This window comes from Triticum urartu, chromosome 2A, assembly GCF_056163025.1.
Source record: "Triticum urartu cultivar PI428250 chromosome 2A, HENAU_Tu73, whole genome shotgun sequence".
Lineage (NCBI taxonomy): Eukaryota > Viridiplantae > Streptophyta > Magnoliopsida > Poales > Poaceae > Triticum > Triticum urartu.
Genome location: NC_141874.1, coordinates 367541955 through 367563732, shown reverse-complemented (window position 1 = coordinate 367563732; position 21778 = coordinate 367541955). Strand labels below are relative to the sequence as shown.

At 43.6% G+C, this 21778-nt stretch overlaps 1 pseudogene; it reads right to left on the bottom strand.

Annotated features, from left to right (window-relative positions):
• Positions 1-14207: 14207 nt before the first annotated feature.
• LOC147985131 (uncharacterized) lies at positions 14208-20451 on the bottom strand (annotated as a pseudogene).
• Positions 20452-21778: the final 1327 nt, after the last annotated feature.

Here is a 21778-nt window from a genome sequence, read left to right as displayed (position 1 = left end):
CATTTCCCCACTAGCTCGCTGCAGCAGCAAAACCACCAACGGCCGAGCTCCGGCCGCCGCCACGAGCTCGACTCCGGCGAGCTCGCTCCACCCCAGCTCCTCCCACTTGCCCCACTAGATGCGCGCGAGACCCAGCTACGCGTAGGACCAAACCGCGGTCGAATTGGTCGCCTGTGGGCGATTTCCGAAGCTCTCCGCCGTCTCGGCCTCGCCGGCGACTCAACGCCGGCGGGATTAACCCCGCTGACCAGGGGTTTGACCCCAGTTTGACTCCGCCTGAGACACTGATAGGTGGGGCCGGCTCCTAACTAATTTAGATTAGTTTAAATTAGAGCCAATCACTCTGTTAGAGGTTAATGACGTCGTTAACTAACGCTCTCTCACTGACATGTGGGCCCAGAGCCCAACTAACCCAGTTTAGTGCTAACTAAACACTAACTAACTCTGTTAGTTAGCTAAGAGACTGACAGAAGGGGCCAACCAGTCAGGTTTGACCTGGGCTAGCGCCTTTGACCCGCTGACGTCATAGTGATGCAGTGCTGACGCATTAACTCAATTACTGGATTTATTCTTTAATAGGAAATTCCAGAAAATAGTCAAAACTTCTAAAAATCATAGAAAATCAACCATAGCTCCAAATGCAAAGATTTATATATGAAAAATGATCAGAAAAATTCATCTATCCATCTGTAATGGTTTCATGCATGACAAAACAAGTTAACCCTGCTGTTTAAGCAGAATAAGGTAATGCACTAATAAGGCCATGTTTAATGAGCTAATATTTGAATCTTTGATTCAAATGAGATCATTCCCTTCTTTTTTAGCTTGCATTAGGCCAAAACACTTTCATCTTGCCATGTCATAGCATGCATCATATTGTTGCATATTGCCATGTGTTGATTATGTTCAGTGTGTCTTTCGTGGTAGGTTCTGCCTCCGAGGATAACCCCGAGTATCCGTCTGAAGGGCAGTACCCTACTACCTCTACAACAGGCAAGCAACCCATTGATCATTCCGATACAACCCATGTTCCCGCTTCTGCTCTTGTCTACTGCATTAAGACAACGCGTTTCAAACTGCTGTGTGCTATGGTAGTTGAACCCTTATCCTCTGCATGACCTGTCATTGCCACAGTAACTAGATGAAACCCACTAGCATGTGTAGGAGTTGATTGAGCCATGTATGTGATTCCTACTTTGCTATGCCTGCTATGCTTAGCGTTGTGTCAGGTCTGGTTCATCTGGGTGATGGGCTAGAGTGAAATGTTTATGTCGATAACGTGAGGGATGTGTGGAACATGTTTGGGTAAAGGTATCTATGAGAGGCCATGTAGGAGTACATGGTGGGTTGTTTCATTGAGGCCGTCCCTAAGAACTGAGATCTGTATGTGTGATTTAAGATTCAGCTACTACCATGCATTGGGATCCTTAATTGACCCTCTCGGCTTCTTAAATCCCTTAGTACTCTGTCCAGGAGTTGCAAATAGTTTCTAGTGTTGTTGGTTATGTGTTGGCGGCCATGCATAGCGCTGACTCTAGGGGTGGGCTATGTTGCGGTAGATACACCGTGGCACGGTGTACCGAGTCACCCGTTTGGTGTCTCGGGAACCCTGTTCACATCGTTCGGGGCCGTATGTGGAAACCTCGGCCGGACTCCCTACGGATGGAACCTGGATAGGCGATGAACCTGGACTAGAGACTTGAGTGTTTAGGTAGGACGTGGCCGACACCCTCGTTGGGCCTCCGCTTGAAGGTTGCCGAGTACATGTCGTGTAAACGGCGGTAAGTGGTGAAAGCGTGTATGACGAGGTACACCCCTGCAGGGTATAAAACTATTCGAATAGCCGCGTCCGCGGTAAAGGACTACTTGGTTGCCTATACAGTTCATAGACAAGTTAAATGGATACTATTAAAAGTCTCAAGATAAGCGTGAGTACCGAGGATGGCCCTCTCGTAGGATGATGAGGGAGGATCCATAGTGGAGTATTGTGTTGGTGAGTAGTGGACTCGTGTGCGAAAACTATTTTACTAGTGAAGTTCCATAGGATAGCTTAGCCAAGAGTCAAAGCTGGCTTGCTGCAATAACCCCACCACCTTCTTGAGAATGAGCATGTATATTAGGTTCTGATGTAAGACTTGCTGAGTACCTTTGTACTCATGTTTGCTTAATTACTGTTTTTAGACGACAACACCGCCCCCTCCGATGGGTTCTAGTAGACCTTGACGTCGACGAGTGACTAGCCACCCAGGTGGTGATCCTGGCCATGGAGGGCCCTATGTAGATAGACAGGCTTCGAGAAGCCTTCTTTCTTTCTAGTGTCTGTACTCAGACTAGTTGCTTCCGCATGTGCTTGTATGATTGTATGACTTGAGTGTCGGGTCATGTGACCCCTATCTGTATGAACATGTTATGTATGGCTCTCTGGAGCCTTTAAATAAAGTACTTGAGTTGTAGAGTTTTGTTGTGATGCCATGTTGTATGTACTCATATCGGGCATATTGTGTGTATGATTGAAATGCTTGGTATGAGTGGGATCCGACAATCTAGTTGTTTATCCTTGGAATCCTTTCTTATGGGGAAATGTAGTCTAGTGTTCCTCGAACCATAGTAGTCCGCTACAGCCCGGTTCACCGGAGTCCTGCTAGCCCAGCACTACTGTTCAGGACACTTGACTGGCCGGCATGTGTTTCACTTCGTTCCTATGTCTGTCCCTTCGGGGAAATGTCACGCGGTGATATCCGGAGTCCTGCCTAGCCTGCTACAGCCCGGGTTCCCCGGAGTCCTGTTAGCCCAGTGCTACAGCCCAGAATCACTCGCTGATGACCGACATGCTCGATGTGATTCATGTATGCCTGTCTCCATAGGTCTGTGCCGCTTTGGGTTCACGACTAGCCATGTCGGCTGGGGTTCTCTGTCATATGGATGCTAGCGACACTATCATATACGTGAGCCAAAAGGCGCAAACGGTTCCGGGCCATGGTAAGGCGACACCCGTGGAATACCGTGCGTGAGGCCACAAAGTGATATGAGGTGTTACTGGCTAGATCGATGTGGTTTGGAATCGGGGTCCTGACACCGGGTTACTTCATCCAAATCATGCAAATTAGAGTACAAAACAAGAGAAAAAGCATTAGGAAAGTAGATATGACGGAGACGTATCAACTGCCTCTTCTCGCCTTGATTTTTTTATAGACAGAACATAAACCAGTAGGAGTATTGTGCTAAATTTTGGAATTAACGGGGTTCGTCTAGCCTTTTTCATACATTAATTGAGTTTTCTAGGCATTTAATGTGCATAATTCAAATTCGAACTACATGCACATGCTCCAGTGCACCAAAGTTGGTTGAAAAATCATATGTGTGTCCTTGATTGAATGTTTAGGTCCCATGCAAGAAATGAGAATGAATTTCAAACATCTGGGTATCGTGGCTTGGCCGAAAACATTGAGAAACTTGGTTCTTAATCTCCTATAAATCCAAAACTCATCTGAAAATCCTGAAACTTGGCATGGTATCATTACATGCACCAACATGATGTGGTAAAAATTTTGTCTAATTTGGGACAAGTTTTGCTATAAGCTTCTTTCAAGCTGGAGCTTCCCTCAAGAAGGCTCGTGGTTCCGAGAGGGAACCTGTCACCTCTGCGTGCAAAACGACATACACTGCCTCTTCCTGCCTTGACTTTTTTTACAGAGGCAACATAGACCAATAGGACTTCCATGCTCAATTTTGGAATTATTTAGGGTTTGTTTCGCCTTTTTATACATTATTTTAGCTTTATAGGCATTTAATGTGCATAATTCAACTTTGAACTACATGCACATGCCCCAGTGCATCAAAATGGGTTGAAAAATCATATATGTGTCCTTGGGTGAATGTTTACGTCCCATGCAAGAAATGGGAATGAATTTCCAACATCTCGGCATCGTGGCTTAGCCGGAAACATTAAGAAACTTGTTTTTTAAATTCCTATAAATCCAAAACTCACCTGAAAATCATGAAATTCGGCATGTTAGCTTCACATGGCACCAACACGCTATGGTAAAAAAATTGTCCGATTTGCGAAGGCGCACACATTAAAAACCAACAAAATCATTTTGGAACAAGTGATGCCATGTTACAATCAGAAACACAAGTATTATTGAAACCGCAGGCGTTCTACTAACCATTTACGTGTCGTCACATGTCCCCTTTTTATTGGCTAGGAGGCGTCGTGTAGGGTAGCTATTTGAGTACGGGAGGCATGTGAGCAGACCCCTGTGCATGCTTATCGATAAGAGAGCCATTTGACCTCCATCCGCCGCCCACCTCTCTCCCAATTTCTCCATTAATGATGCCCGAGCCCCTGTTTTACAGGCGCTTAATGGTGTGTCTATGTCTCACTAGACTGAGATTTATGAGAGAAAAGAAAATCTAAAAAGAAAATTTTGCACGGATCTTGATGCACTACTACAGGATGTTGCTAAAGCGACACTACAATCAGAGACCCTTCAACGAAATTGTGTGCGATGCAATAATCGCAACAGTGGTGTAAAAAACTGTCAAAAAGTGCAAAACGTTTATGATGGTGGAGCCATCAAACACGGTTCAAATTTTAGTTGCGTGTGCGATGCAGGGCATATGGTTCAGTTCAATGAACTGTTTGCGATGAGGCGGAACAAAAGAAATGGGCAGCCAGATGAAGGCGTGTGTGATATACAACATACGGTTCACTCGGAGGAACTGTTTGTGATGAGGAGGAACAATAGAAACGGACAGCTAGGTAAAGGTGTGTGCGATGGAGTGCATACACTTCAGAAGGATTAACTGTTTGCGATTAGGCAACATAACAGAAATGGGTCAGCCAGATCAAAGTGTTTGCGATTGATGGCATACACTTCACACGGATGAACTGTTTGTGATTAGCCACAACAAACTGAAACAATTAGATAGATCAACGTGTGTGCGCTAGACGGGCACACACATTCTAATTAAAAGAAGCGTGTGCGATGGTAATAACGAGCGCGCACGGTTGTTGGAACAAGACGTGTGCTGACATTGCCTATTGCGGTGCACCCTATGGTGCAAACGCCACGTACGCGGCCGAGAAGGTGTACGTGCCCATGTTACGCCTTCCGGGAATAGTGCCACACTTATAACCGTCAGTAAATTTTGAGCCTGCGTGCAGTGACATTCCAAATTGCAAACCTATTCACACCGATCAAAACCTAAACGGTTTCCCACTTAGGAGCGTATTAGTACTCAGTTATAAATACTACTACTCCAAGATAACTGCACATTCCTCCTCAACTCCTTATCCACAAAAATAAACACGTCATTCATCATCGTTCCCTTGAGTTTGCCATGGCCAGTGTGAGCTCTGGGTCAAGAGATTTCCACCAGGGAGATGCGAGCATGGAAGCGGAAGCACGAGAGATGTCCCTCCTCGCCTCAAACGCAGCGGGCACGTCATGCCGCATGGCCGTAGCAGCACAGAGGTCTCGCCGCGCCGCCGAAGCAGCATAGAGGTCTGGCCGCACTGTCGATGCACTAGACTGGTCCGGCCGCGCCGCGAAAGTAGAAGAGATGTCCAATCGCGCCGCGAATGCGGCAAAGATGTCCTCCCACACCGCGGTGGCCAGGGAAAATGTCTTGCGGGCAGGCAAGGACTCTTACAGGCGCATGCATGTGATCGTCCATAGCCAAATGGATCAGATCTCCGACTGGGCAAGGTTGCAGGAGGACATGAAAGCCTCTTTTAAACAGGCTACCAGCGTCATCTGACAACTAAATGAGAGTATTGCGGAAGCTCCTGGCTGAGCGTGACCTGCTGAGGGCAAAGATCGTCAGAAGTGCGGAGCAGCAGGAAGAGACCACTGCCTTGTTGAAGAGGACCAGCGTCATCGTCGAGAAACTTATGGACGAGAATGCCATGCTGCGCATCGAGCGCAGAAGGCCAGTGGAGGAATCCGTGGATGCTCTCAAGCAGCATCTTGAGGACAAGAAAGAGCTCATCGCCGCTCGCCGTGGAGACTAGTTCCTGCGGCCTGCAGCAACGCATCAAGAAAGTAGAGATCAACGAGCCAGATCGTTGTCTTCCTTCTTCTTTTGCCCTTGTGTATTTCAGGCGTTGTCGCATGTGGCTTTTTTAATTATTTTCCTAAATATGTAAGACAATTATTATCCACTGTCATTGTCCTTATATTCATCATGCTTGCTATAAGTCACATTCGATGCTATATTGGTCCGTCGGATCTTAGATCAAGATCAGTGCCAAACTTTATTTTCAGATTTTCATTTCTCTCTTTTAATCTCAGTCCATGAGACATATAGCCATGCCGTAGAACAGGGGCTCGGGCGCCATTAATGGAGATGTTGGGAGGGAGGTGCGCGGCAGGCAGAGGTCAAAGGGCTCTCCTCCCAATGAGCACACGCAGGGGTCTGATCGCACGCCTCCCGTACTCAAATATCTACCCGCACGGCACCTCCTAGCCAATAAAAAAGGGGACGCGTGGCGGCTCGTAATTGGTAAGTAGAACACCCACGGTTTCAATAATGCTTGTGTTTCTAATTTGTAACATGACAACACTTGTTCCAAAATGACTTTGTTGATTGTTAATGTGTGCGCCTTCGCAAATCGGACAGAAAAATTACCACAGCATGTTGGTGCCATGTCATGACACCATGCCAAGTTTCATGGTTTTCAGGCGTATTTTGGATTTACAGGAATTAAAAAACCAAGTTTCCCAATCCTTCCGGCCGAGCCACGATGCCCAAATGTTTGAATTTCATTCCCATTTCTTGCATGGGACCTAGAAATTCACCCAAGGACACACATGTGAGTTTTCAACCAATTTTGGTGCACTAGAGCATGTTCTTGTAGTTCAAATTTCAATTATGCACATTAAATGCCTAGAAACTCAATTAATGTATAAAAAAGGCCAAACGAACCCAGAATAATCCCAAAATTTAGCACGATACTTCTATTTGGTCTAATCTTCCTGTGTAAAAAATTAAGGCTGGAGAAGGCAGTGTACGTATGTCGTTTCGCACACGGAGGTGACACATTCCCTCTAAGGACCACGAGCCTTCTTGAGGAAAGCTCAAATTTGCAAGAAGCTTACACCAAAGCTTGTCCCAATTCGGCCAAAAAATTACGGCAGCATGTTGGTACCATGTCATGACACCGTGCCAAGTTTCATGATTTTCAGGCATGTTTTGGATTTAGAAGAATTAAAAAATCAAGTTTATCAATCTTTACAGCCGAGGCACGATGCCCAGATGTTTGAATTTCATTCCCATTTCTTGCATAGGACCTAGAAATTCACCCCAAGGACACACATGTGATTTTTCAACCAACTTTGGTGCACTGGAGCATGTGCTTGCAGTTCATATTTGAATTATGCACATTAAATGCCCATAAACTCAATTAATGTATAAAAAAGGCCAAACGGACCCGAAGTAATTCCAAAATTTAGCACGATACTTCTATTTGGTCTAATCTACACGTGTAAAAAAATTAAGGCTGGAGAAGGCAGTGTACGTATGTCGTTTTGCACACGGAGGTGACACGTTCCCTCTCGAAACCACGAGGCTTATTGAGGGAAGCTCCGGTTTGCAAGAAGCTTAGCCCAAAGCTTGACCCAATTCGGCCAAAAAAATTACTGCATCATGTTGGTGCCATGTCATGACACCATGCCAAGTTTCATGATTTTCAGGCATGTTTTGGATTTACAGGAATTAAAAAACCAAGTTTCTGAATATTTCCGGCCGAGCCACGACGCCCAGATGTTTGAATTTTATTCCCATTTCTTGCATGGGACCTAGAAATTCACCCAAGGACACACATGTGATTTTTCACCAACTTTGGTGCACTGGAGCATGTGCTTGTAGTTCAAATTTGAATTATGCACATTAAATGCCTAGAAACTCAATTAATGTATAAAAAGGCCAAATGAACCCGAAATAATGCCAAAATTTGGCACAATACTTCTATTTGGTCTAATCTGCCTATGTAAAAAAATTAAGGCGGGAGAAGGCAGTGTACGTATGTCGTTTCGCACACGGAGGTGACACGTTCCCTTTCGGAACCACGAGCCTTCTTGAGGTAAGCTCTGGTTTGCAAGAAGCTTACACGAAAGCTTGTCCCAATTCATCCAAAAAATTTACCACAGCATGTTGGTGCCATGTCATGACACCATGCCAAGGTTCATGATTTTCAGGCATGTTTTGGATTTACAGGAATTAAACAACCAAGTTTCTCAATCTTTCCGGCCGAGCGACGACGCCCAGATGTTTGAATTTCATTCCCATTTCTTGCATGGGACCTATAAATTCACCTAAAGACACACATGTGATTTTTAAACAAACTTTGGTGCACTCGAGCATGTGCTTGTAGTTCAAATTTGAATTATGCACATTAAATGCCCAGAAACTCAATTAATGCATAAAAATGCCAAACTAACCCGGAATAATTCCAAATTTAAACATGACACTTATGTACTAGTTGCATGTTCACTGTACGTAAATGTTCTAGCAATTCGAACACCAACCTTTCCCTCCGTAACACCATTTGTCTTTCAAAACATAAGAAAAATCAGGTATACCACAAAACAGTTTACTAGAAAGAATCGTGTGGGATGCGATATAAAATATCTTGGCGCACCTTCTTGTCTGGCTTACGCAGGAAGCTTCGTCATCTACAGTCCACAGCCCCCGCTTGAACCACACTTGCACGCTAGTTTCTCGTGGCACTGAGCGAAATTATTTTGCCACCACGGAAATATCTATCTCCCACCTCCCTCCCACCAAAAGCCACATTTCCATTGTTCCTCCTTGCTTTCCAAGTTCAAACCTTCACTGCTGCTTACTGGCAGCTCAGCCTCCTCGCCGGTGACCCTTCTTCTTGCAGCGCCACTTCCTCGCCGGCAACCCTTCTTCTTGCTGCGCGGCCTCCTCACCGCCGACCCTTCTTATTGCTGCGCGGCCTCGTCGATATGGTCAGGTAATCCACACCCCACCACACCATCCTCCTCCTTTCCCGTCCCACATGCCCTTACCGATGGCTCTACACCTTTTACCGAAATCACTGTCCCCCTCCTCCAATTAAGCGCCGCCCACATCCATTTTGCACGCAGTATAATGTGAAGCTCAGTAGCATGCGGCCACGCACGTGCACAAGGTTGCTATGGCTGCCATGCGTGCCGACCACCAGATCTTGAAGGAGCACCTTGTCTTCGAGGCCACCGTCGACACCGCCACGCGATTGTCTACTTTAAAACACAGTGCCTGCTATTTTCTCGAGGCCATCACTAGTGCCTTCTAGTGATTTGTCCTTTGTAATGTTAATATGCAATCTGATGTTCAGTTAACAGTTTGGTCCTGGGAAATGTAATGTTCAGTTAACACTTTGGTCCAACAATTGCTACATTTTGTAGTATTGTTCTCAAGCATTCTTTGTTTTGTTAACTGTCTTATCTTCTAGTACATGTTTCTATTCTGCAATGTCATGCTCAGTTAACTATTTTGGTTCATTTTGTTTGCTGTCCATTTAACTGTCTGGTTCAGTTCTGCAGTTTGATTTTCATTTGATGTGGGTACAATTTTGTATTGTTATGCATGTGACACCAATCGAATTTGGCTATACTCAATACATATTATACTGATAGTATGGCAACTCTTAGTTAACCTGATCAAGATCTTCCTTATGTGTGTTGCAGGGAAACAATGGGAGACACTACGGTTTACCATCGAGGTTTGTTCAAGCATGTTCCTTTGGTAATAGCACATTATTGTGCAGTTGCAGGAATCATTATAATATTTAGGTTTCTTACAATTTGGCCTTGCACATGTAGGTCCTGCTGTCAAAGGCTTAGACCCACTGTTTGACCCATTTTGCATAAGGGGAAACGAGATGTCCTTGAATATCAGTCAAGTCAATAAACTCAGAAAGAGTGTTAGAATGAAGAAACTTGCGACAAATAACAGCAAGATATTCGTTTGCACAATGAAGAAGATATCAGTAAACTATAGGATGGTACTAACTCTTTTACCTTGTTTTTACCCCTTGCGCCATTTCAAAATTTATAACTGTGATTTATGCATATCTTTGTTTTCAGTACTTTTCACAGCAGTTCATCAATGATTACCTCTCAAACCACCTGCATGGTCAAGAAGCAAGGAAGGTATTCATTCAACACCCACGATACAATATTGAAGTCTTGTTCAAGAGGACGAAGGTTGGGTGGGCAATTATCCATAGCCACTGGCCTAAAGTTGCAAGGACATTCAACATCACTGAAGGCTCAATATTTGCCTTCCGCTTCTGCAGTTTCCCAGATGAGATTCATTTGTCTATTTATCATGTATGATGCTACTTTCCAAAGGTTTTTGATGTTGCATGTGAAACTTGGTGCTGTTGTGTAATGACGCAACTGTGTGCCGAAGCTATCTGATGTAATTCGATTATGAAATCATGGTTGATGTTATACGGATATGAAATATCTGGTGTGTTTTATAAGAAATATCAGTTTGATTAGTACATGGATTATCAATAATAGGTTAATTACCCTGGTTACTGGGGTTTTCTATTGCATACGGTTACTCAGATAGCACCATGGGCGATGAACTCAAACAACCCGCACGGTCTCTAGAAAGTAGGCTGACACGTCCATTTTGCATCATGCTTTTATATCAATATTTATTGCATTATGGGCTATTATTACACATTATGTCACAATACTTATGCCTATTCTCTCTTATTTTACAAGGTTTACATGAAGAGGGAGAATGCCGGCAGCTGGAATTCTGGGCTGGAAAAGGAGCAAATATTAGAGACCTATTTCGCACAACTCCAAAAGTCCTGAAACTTAACGGGAGCCCGTTTCAGAATATATAAAAAATATTGGGCGAAGTAAGTACCAGAGGGGGGCCACCCACCATCCACGAGGGTGGGGGGCGCGCCCTACCCCCTAGGCGCGCCACCCTGCCTCATGGGCCCCCTGGCAGGCCTCCGGTGCCCATCTTCTGGTATATGAGGTATTTCGTGCGAGAAAAAATAATAAGCAAGCTTAAGGGACGAAATTCCGCCGCCACGAGGCGGAACCTTGGCAGAACCAATCTAGGGCTCCGGCGGAGCTGTTCTGCCAGGGAAACTTCCCTCCGGGAGGGGGGAAATAATCACCACTGTCATCATCATCTATCCTCTCATCGGGAGGGGGTCAATGTCCATCAAAATCTTCACCAACACCATCTCATCTCAAACCCTAGTTCATCTCTTGTATCCAATCTTTGCCTCAAAACCTTAGATTGGTACATGTGGGTTGCTGGTAGTGTTGATTAGTCCTTGTAGTTGATGCTAGTTGGTTTATTCGGTGGGAGATCATATGTTCAGATCCTTTATGCATATTAATACCCCTCTGGTTATGAACATGAATATGATTTGTGACTATTTACGTTTGTTCCTGAGCACATGGGAGAAGTCTTGCTATAAGTAGTCATGTGAATTTGGTATTTGTTCGATATTTTGATGAGATGTATGTTGTCCTTCCTCTAGTGGTGTCATGTGACTGTCGACTACATGACACTTCACCATTATTTGAGCCTAGAGGAAGGCATTGGGAAGTAATAAGTAGATGATGGGTTGCTAGAGTGACAGAAGATTAAACCCTAGTTTATGCGTTGCTTTGTAAGGGGCTGATTTGGATCCATATGTTTCATGCTATGGTTAGGTTTACATTAATACTTCTTTTGTAGTTGCAGATGCTTGCAAGAGGGGTTAATCATAAGTGGGATTATTTTCCAAGGAAGGGCGGTACCCAAGCACCGGTCCACCCACATATCAAATTATTAAAGTACCGAACATGAATCTTATGAACGTGATGAAAACTAGCTTGACGATAATTCCCATGTGTCCTCGGGAGCACTTTCCTTTATATAAGAGTTTGTTCAGGTTTTTCCTTTGCTACAAAAAGGATTGGGCCATCTTGCTGCATCTTATTTACTTTTATTACTTGTTACCCATTACAAATCACCTTATCACAAAACTATCTGTTACCGATAATTTCAGTGCTTGCAGAGAATTACTTACTGAAAAATGCTTATCATTTCCTTCTGCTCCTCGTTGGCTTTGACACTCTTACTTATCGAAAGGACTATGATAGATCCCCTATACTTGTGGGTCATCAAGATTCTTTTCTGGCGCCGTTGCTGGGGAGTGAAGCGCCTTTGGTAAGGAAAAATTTATATAGTGTGCTGAAATATACTGTCACTTGTTTCTATGGAACATAATCCTTTGAGGGGCTTGTTAGGGGTATCTTCACCCCGACCAGTAGAGCAAAGAGTTGCTCCTCAACCTACTGAACCGACTAAAAATGTTTACTTTGAAATTTCTTCGGGTATGATAGAGAAACTGCTAGCTAATCCGTTTACAGGAGATGGAACATTGCATCCCGATTTGCACCTAATCTATGTTTATGAAGTTTGTGGATTATTTAAGCTTGCAGGTATGCCCGAGGATGTTATCAAGAAGAAGGTCTTCCCTTTATCTTTGAAGGTAAAGGCATTGACATGGTTTAGGCTATGTGATGATATGGGATCATGGAACTACAACTGATTGAAATTGGAATTTCATCAGAAGTTTTATCCTATGCATCTTGTTCATCGTGATCGTAATTATATATATAATTTTTGGCCTGGCGAAGGATAAAGCATCGCTCAATCTTGGGGGAGGCTTAAGGCTCAATCTTGTACTAGCTCTTTTATGATGAAGACTAATTCAAATGGGATTTATTGGAAAGAATTAAATGCAACTCTGAAGATTGGGATCTCGACGAAGGTAAGGAGTCAGGTATAATACCTAAGTTTGATTGTGCTAAATCTTTTATGGATACCGATACTTTCCGTGCATTTAGCACTAAATATGGACTTGACTCTGAGATAGTAGCTTCTTTCTGTGAATCCTTTGCTACTCATGTGTAACGACCAAACCTCGAAGGATTTGAGTCTTTGTGCTTACCGTGCTAGTCCTTGGATCGAGCTCGCTAGCACACACAGTATAGATGAATACCAAAATAACAAGTGCATCATTTATTACATCGTATGATCCAGAATATATAAAATAAAACAATTTGCATAGCTCTTGGCTAGCTTTATTCAACCAAACAGCGGAAAGTAGCAGAAAATAACGATGAGTCCCATCATAGCCCACTGGCAATGCTGAGTGCAGACTCGCGACCCTAATGGTACCTTACTCTTCGTCAGAATATCCTGCAACATGAGACGTTGCAGCCATATAGGTGAATACTTGGAATGTATTGGCAAGTTACACATGAGTAATAATAAAGCAGACCTACATGTATATGCATAGTATATCAAAAGGAAGGCTTGAGGGTTTATTTTGTAGAAAGCTGATTTTGTCCTCATAACTACCTAATAGCCAAATTTTATTTAGTTCTTTTATTACTACAATTAAATACACAAGGTTGAGTTGGCAAAATCAACTCCAACCTACCCTTTATTAAGTTGCCCAACAAATTTATTAGGTGGCACATCTGTCAAGATCATCCAACAACTGTAATGGCATAGTCGCTCAAATTTACCCATAACCGGGGGCACGGCTAATCATGATTAGTTTTAATACTCTGCAGAGTTTAGTACGCTTTACCCACTGGACCCAACCCGAAGGTTGAGACGAAGTCTTTCAAAAGCAGTCCCCTAGTCCCAACAGGAGGCCCATCCCAACTATTATATCTACATCTGCTGGCACATCCGGGTAAGGGTCCCACAACTGATCAACTAAGCCAGAGCCCATTTAGCCAGTGGTCTCACATGGAAGCTACTAGTCACTAAGTCTGTCTGATCTTTTTGAGCCTGGGCGGCCGTCGACTTACATTCAGAGGGTATAAACCATGATGTTCTTGAAACCACCCTAGCAATACCACTTCTGCCTAGAGGTGAATTAAATCCTGAGTTACTACTCAAATTATTATATATATATATATATAATCCTCACATAAGCTCAATGAATACACGAACCAACCCCGTCTACAAAGCATAGCAAAACTACAACTACCACGATCTGCAATGACGGGAGATAGCTCAACAATACAGCAAAATAATATAATAATCCTATACATGCATATATTCAAGGTGTTATATAACTACATGCATAGAAAACAATAGGTAAAGGATGATCAAGGTGTAACTTGCCTTGGTTCTGGTTCAGATAGTCACACTCCTGACAAACAGCTCGCGTCGCACTCCGGACAATCTACATGTTTCACACAATTCAACAAATCAATCACCGGAACATGAATAGAACCAAAACAAAACCACCAACAAGAAAACCATTTTTAAAACTCAACATCACCTAAAATGCACTACGGTCACAATGCAAAAAGAATCACTTAAAACCGACAAACGGTTTGAGAGTTACGGGCTCCGGAAGATTTAATTCAAATTCAAACGAATTCAAATTTGAACAGTTCAAACATGTGCAAAGTTGGTACTGTGATAACGTGCTGATTTTTGTGAGTACACAGGAAAAAGAATTACCTAAATTGGACTTATAGAATAAAAGATATAACTAGTTGAAGTTTTAGCTGAAATCTGAAAAAGAAAAAGGAAAACGGCGGCGGCGGTCTCGGGCGTCGACGCCGGCGCGTCTCCGACGGTCTCCGGCGAAGGTGAAGCGACGGATGGGTGCGGAGGTGAGTAGCGGAGGTGGTGGTGGTGTTCAACGGCGGCAGGGCGTCCTCTACTGACGGCGGCGAGGATGTGAACATCAGCTGCTCCGGTGCGTCGGTCGAGCGTGTTCCTCCGGCTCCGCTGCGATTCCGGCCACGCAAGGATGTCAGGGAGCTCTTCGTGGAGGGGGGACGAAGAGGGCAAGCGGTGCGGCTGCGGTGATCTTACGACGACAGAATCCTCCAGCGAACGGCAGCAGTCGGCATGGACTCTGGCGAGATCCGTTTCGCCCTAGCTCCCGCGTGCGGCCACGAGGAAGATCGAGGAGGGGGTGCGAGGTCTCTCGAGCAGTTGGGCTCGCGTACGGTGTCCCTAGGTTGCACAGGGTTGGCCAGGGGCGCGGGGCGAACCGGCTCGGCCTCGGCGTGCGTGCGTGCGGCGGCTGCAATGTCCGGCTCGGGGTAGGGGACGGGTGCGTGGCGGGGTCCGCTGTAGAGAGAGATAGACAGCGGGTCGGGCGCTGGTGCGGGTCAGATAGGGTTCGATGTACCACTTCGGCGGCTGGAGGCGCGGGAGACTGGGCCGCGGACAGTGCGGGGTTAGGCGGGCCGCAGGGTTGGCTGCTGGACCGCGTAGTGCTGCGTTTTTTTAAACAAAAACTACAACAGTAAAACTAAAAATAAATGAAATAAAATACACAATATAAATTATAAATAAAAATACCTAGACACATAGTCAAAATAGCCCTACAACTATAAACTACAGGAACACTAGTTCCAACACTAATGCAGTTTTCAAAAATAGTTTTTATCCAATAGGGAACACCTAACAGCAACAAAAGACTCAAATAAAATATTTTCGTGATTAAGAAAAACACCAGAACATATCAAATGAACTGGAAACAATATTCTGGACATTATGAACATTTTTAAAAACAGGGGAGAAGTCATGTTATCTCCGCTCCAATAAATTGCCTTTTTGTTGCATAATGAAAAGAATATTGCAGAAAAGCAAATAATGCATGGAAAATATGATATGCATATGTATGATCTATTAACATCCTAATTTAGGAAAACTGGGATGTTACAAACCTACCCCCCTTAAGATGAATCTCGCCCTCGAGATTCGGGCTGGCTAGCAAATGGGTGTGGGTGATCCTGCCTGAGATCTTCCTCTCATTCCAAGGTAGCTTCCTCCTCTGTGTGATGACCCCACTGAACCTTGCATAACTTGATTGTCTTGGTGCGAGTAACTCTCGATGCTGTCTCCAAAATCTTAATAGGCTTCTCCTCATATGTCAAATCACTCTCCAACTGAATTGCCTCAAGTGGCACTGTGTCCCTCAATGGAACATCCATCATCTCTGCATGGCACTTCTTCAACTTAGATACATGAAACACATTATGAACTCCTTCTGGCAACTCCAGCTGATAAGCTACCTCTCCTCTACGCTCCAAGATCTTGTAAGGCCCCACAAAACGTGGTGCTAACTTACCCTTGATTCCAAACCTCTTAATTCCACGAAGTGGTGAAACTCTAAGATATGCACGGTCTCCTACCTCATATGTCACCTCCTTACGTTTTGCATCAGCATAACTCTTCTGCCTAGACTGTGCTATCTTCAGCCTGTCACGGATCAACTTGACCTTTTCCTCAGCATCCCTGATCAAGTCTGGTCCAAAGAACCGACGTTCTCCAACCTCATCCCACATCAACGGTGTCCTGCACTTCCTACCATACAATACCTCAAATGGTGTCATCTTCAGACTAGCCTGGTAACTGTTATTATATGAGAACTCTGCATAAGGTAAATTATCATCCCAACTGGACCCATAGTCCAATGCACAAGCTCTCAACATATCCTCCAAAATCTGATTTACCCTCTCTGTCTGCCCATCTGTCTGTGGATGGAAAGCTGTACTGAACTCCAGCCTGGTGCCCAAGGATTCATGCAACTGACGCCAAAATTTAGATGTGAACTGAGTACCTCTATCAGACACTACCTTCCTTGGAACTCCATGCAGACAAAAAATTTTAGACACATAAATTTTTGCTAGCTGAGCACTGGTATAAGTAGTCTTTACCGGGATGAAGTGAGCAACTTTAGTCAAACAATCAACAACTACCCAAATAGAATCATAACCTGATCGAGTCCTGGGTAAACCTGTAATGAAGTCCATACCAATGTCATCCCACTTCCAATCAGGTATAGGAAATGGCTATAACAAACCTGCTGGTCGCTGATGTTCTGCTTTAACCCTCTGGCACACATCACATGTTGCAATATATCCAGCAATTTCCCTCTTCAGGCTAGGCCACCAAAATCTTTCCCTCAAATCCAAATACATATTAGTATTACCTAGGTGAATAGAATAAGGTGAATCATGCACCTCCTGAAGAATCAACTTCCTGATGTCTACATCTTGAGGTACACAAATACGCTTCTCAAACCATATGGCTCCATGTTCATCCTCATGGAAACCTTCTGCCTTACCTTTAACCATATTCTCTGCTATCTCAGCAATCTCCTTATCATTCTTTTGAGCTTCTCTGATCCTGTCAAGCAAAGTAGGCTTTACCTCAAGTGTTGCTAAATATCCCTTAGGAACCATCTCCAACCTAAGATTCCTGAACTGTTCACATAACTCGGGTGGCATATTATCAATATTAATTGCATTAGCATGGCTCCTACGACTCAATGCATCAGCAACAACATTAGCCTTACCAGGATAATACTGCACATTCAAATCATAATCCTTAATAAGCTCCAACCATCTCCACTGCCCGAGGTTCAAATCCTTCTGAGTAAAAATATACTTCAAGCTCTTATGATCAGTAAATATATCACAATGATTACCAATAAGATATGGCATGCAAGTTTTCAATGCATGCACAACTGAGGCTAACTCCAAATCATGTGTAGGATAATTATGCTCATGATTCTTAAGCTGATGTGAAGCATATGAAACAACTTTACCTTCCTGCATCAACACACTGCCAAGTCCTTGACGAGAAGCATCACAATATACCTGGAAGTCCTTATGTATATCCGGCAGAGTTAAAACTGGTGCTGTAACCAAACGCTGCTTCAATTCCTGAAAGCTGGCTTCACATTCATCAGTCCAAACAAACTTCTTCTCCTTCTTCAACAATTCAGTCATAGGCTTTGCAATTTTGGAAAAGTTCTCAATAAACCTCCTGTAATAACCTGCAAGGCCCAAAAAGCTGCGAACAAGGTTGTCAGAATCGCGATTCTATTGTACGATTCTACAACTTTACGATCCAAACTAACCCCTATGATTGTACGATTTTAGTTCATAGAATCTATGTTTCTACGATCCTGATAGTGAAGATTCTACGATTTGCGATCCTGCCATTGGAGTTTCGATCCGATTCAAAATCGCGATTCTGACAAACTTGGCTGCGAACCTCTCCAACTGTCGTGGGTGTCTCCCACTCTGTAACTGCAGCAACCTTAGATGGATCAACTGCAACTCCATTACCTGACACAACATGTCCAAGGAATGCTACCCCATCCAGCCAAAACTCACATTTGCTGAAGTTGGCATACAACTGATGTTCCCTCAATTTCTCCAATACCAAACGCAAATGCACCTCATGCTCTTGCTTATTCTTGGAGAACACCAATATATCATCAATGAAAACAACCACAAACTTATCCAAGAACTCCATAAACACCTTGTTCATCATATTCATGAAGTATGCAGAGGCGTTAGTCAATCCGAATGACATAACAGTATATTCATACAACCCATACCTCGTGGTAAAGCAGTCTTGGGAATATCTTGCTCACGAATCTTCAATTGATGATAATCAGAACGAAGGTCAATCTTAGAAAACACAGTAGCTCCCTCCAACTGGTCAAATAGATCATTTATCATAGGCAAAGGATACTTATTCTTAATGGTTACCTCATTCAGAGAATGATAATCAACATACATCCTCAAGGTCCCATCCTTCTTCTCCACAAACAAAACTGGAGCTCCCCAAGGTGATGTAATTGGGCGAATAAATCCTTGTGCCTGCAATTCTCTTATCTGCTTCTTCAATTCTTCCAACTCTTGAGGAGGCATTCTATACGGTCTCTTTGCAATAGGTCCAGTGCCCGGTATTAAATCAATAAGAAACTCAATATCTCTATCTGGTGGCATACCTGGCAACTCCTCTGGAAACACATCTGGATAATCTCTCACAACTGCCACCTCTTCCAGGCTACCCCCTTAAGAGAGTTCACTTGCACCTGATTACACTTATACTTACACACATATTTGATCCTCTTCCCTCCTGGTGCACTGAGAGTAATAGATCGACTAGCACAATCAATATGACATTTATATAACTACAACCAATCCATACCCAAAATAATATCCAGACCTTGTGACTTCAATATAATCAAATCCGTAGGAAAATCATGCTTTCCAATAGACAAAGTCAACTGATGACAACCAACACCTGCTATCATCTCAGCTCCTGGGGAACTCACTCTAATAGGCATACTAAGTGTTTTGGTTGGCAATCCATGTTTATCAACAAATACCCTCGAAATAAATGAATACGATGCACCAGTATCAAAAAGAACAAGCGCGGGTACTGAGTTAATCAAGAACTTACCAATCACTGCATCGGGTTCATTATAGACCTCCTCAACATTAACATGGTTGACATGACCCTTTTGGAAGGGGTTTGGCTTGCTGACTCCTGAATTCCCATTACCGTTCTTGTTCCCTGGACAAGCATTGGAGTAGTGGCCCATCTGCCTACACTTATAGCTTTGAACCTGGCTAATATCCCTCTGCACAGGCATACTCTGGTGGCTCTGGTTATTATTCCCTCCATTACCATTACCATTACCATTACCATTACCATTACCTCTACCATTGCCATTGTTACTCTTGTGCCCGTTGTGATGATGGTGGCCATTATGGTTGTGGCCATTCCCTCCATGATGATTATGTCCATTACCTCCATGATGATTATGCCCATTACCTCCATTACCATGATATGAAGTGCATGGCTTCTGTTGTGGTCCTGAATTATACTTATTATTGTTGTTCTACTTCCTCTTGCGATTCTCTATGGCCTATTGCTTTCCCTCCAGCACAATAGCCTTATCAATCAGGTCCTGGCAATTCCTAAAAGTGGCCACTGTCAATTGAAGGCTCAACTCATCATAAGGCCCTCCAAGAATTTCTCTTGCCTAGCTGCATCAGTGTTAACATCATTAGGAGCATAACGTGCAAGATTATTAAATTCCTCCACATACGCATTAACTGTGTGACCTCCCTGGCGCAAACTGTGAAACTCCTTCTTTTTCAGACTCATAGCACCAACAGACACATGTGCAACACGGAAAGCATCCTGAAACTGAGGCCATGTGATAATAGCAATGGGATAAGTGACCAAGTAGTTGTCCCACCAAGCTGCAGCAGGACCCTCCAACAAATGTGAGGCAAACCTCACCCTCTCTGCATCGGTGCATCCAACTGTCTCCAGGTTCCTATTGACTGCACGGAGCCAGTCATCAGCCACAATAGGTTCAGGGGAACTGGAGAACATCTGAGGATTCAACCTCAAGAACCTGGTAAGCATATCCACAGGTGGTGGTGGCGGCGGATTGTTGTTGTTATTGTTGTTGTTCTGGTTCTGAGTAAGCAACTGCATCAACTGGGCATGTCCCTCAATAACCCGCTGTATGTATGGTGGTACTCCATTGCCATTGTTGTCTCCTCCTGCAGTATTGCGTCTAGTATCACGCCTCGGCGGCATCTGGTGGGCAAGCATAGATGATTTATAGATATAATAGGGCCAAAAGCTATGTATATATAAATATATTCTACCCATATGCATAATATGATCAAGCCAACAAAACACAGCAACGAATAACACCAACAAACAAACAACAAACAATATGGTAATATTATATATATATAGTCGAATAATTTCGACACTAAGCAATTTAACAAACAACTACCAATCAAGCAAACTATCTAGTATCTTCATACCACGAAAGTGGGCATAATCAGATACGCTAACACGATAACGTTGCAATATAAAACAAACATGAATGGTGGTCTCAGCACTAGTTCCTACTTAACTGTTCAAGATACTTGAGGGATTTACTAATAAATAGCAAGAAGTATAGCTAGTTTATAAAATAATTTTCACTCCTATGGCTTTTCTAATCCATTTTCTAGGGTCACGTCCTACAGTCAACACACTGCTCTGATACCATCTGTAACGACCAAACCTCGAAGGATTTGAGTCTCTGTGCTTACCGTGCTAGTCCCTGGATCGAGCTCGCTAGCACACACAGTATAGATGAATACCAGAATAACAAGTGCATCATTTATTACATCGTATGATCCAGAATATATAAAATAAAACAATCTGCATAGCACTTGGCTAGCTTTATTCAACCAAATAGCGGAAAGTAGCAGAAAATAACGATGAGTCCTATCATAGCCCACTGGCGATGCTGAGTGCAGACTCGCGATCCTAACGGTACCTTACTCTTCGTCAGAATATCCTGCAACATGAGACGTTGCTGCCATATAGATCAATACTTGGAATGTATTGGCAAGTTACACAGGAGTAATAATAAAGCAGACCTACATGTATATGCATAGTATATCAAAAGAAAGGCTTGAGGGTTTATTTTGTAGAAAGCTGATTTTGTCCTCATAACTACCTAATAGTTAAATTTTATTTAGTTCTTTTATTAGTACAATTAAATACACAAGGTTGAGTTGGCAAAATCAACTCCAACCTACCCATTATTAAGTTGCCCAACAAATTTATTAGGTGTCACATCTGTCAAGATCATCCAACAACTGTAATGGCATAGTCACTCAAATTTACCCATAACCGGGGGCACGACTAATCATGATTAGTTTTAATACTCTGCAGAGTTTAGTACGCTTTACCCACTGGACCCAACCCGAAGATTGAGACGAAGCCTTTCAGAAGCAGTCCCCTAGTCCCAACAGGAGGCCCATCCCAACTATTATATCTACATCTACTGGCACATCCGGGTAAGGGTCCCACAACTGATCAACTAAGCCAGAACCAATTTAGCTAGTGGTCACACATGGAA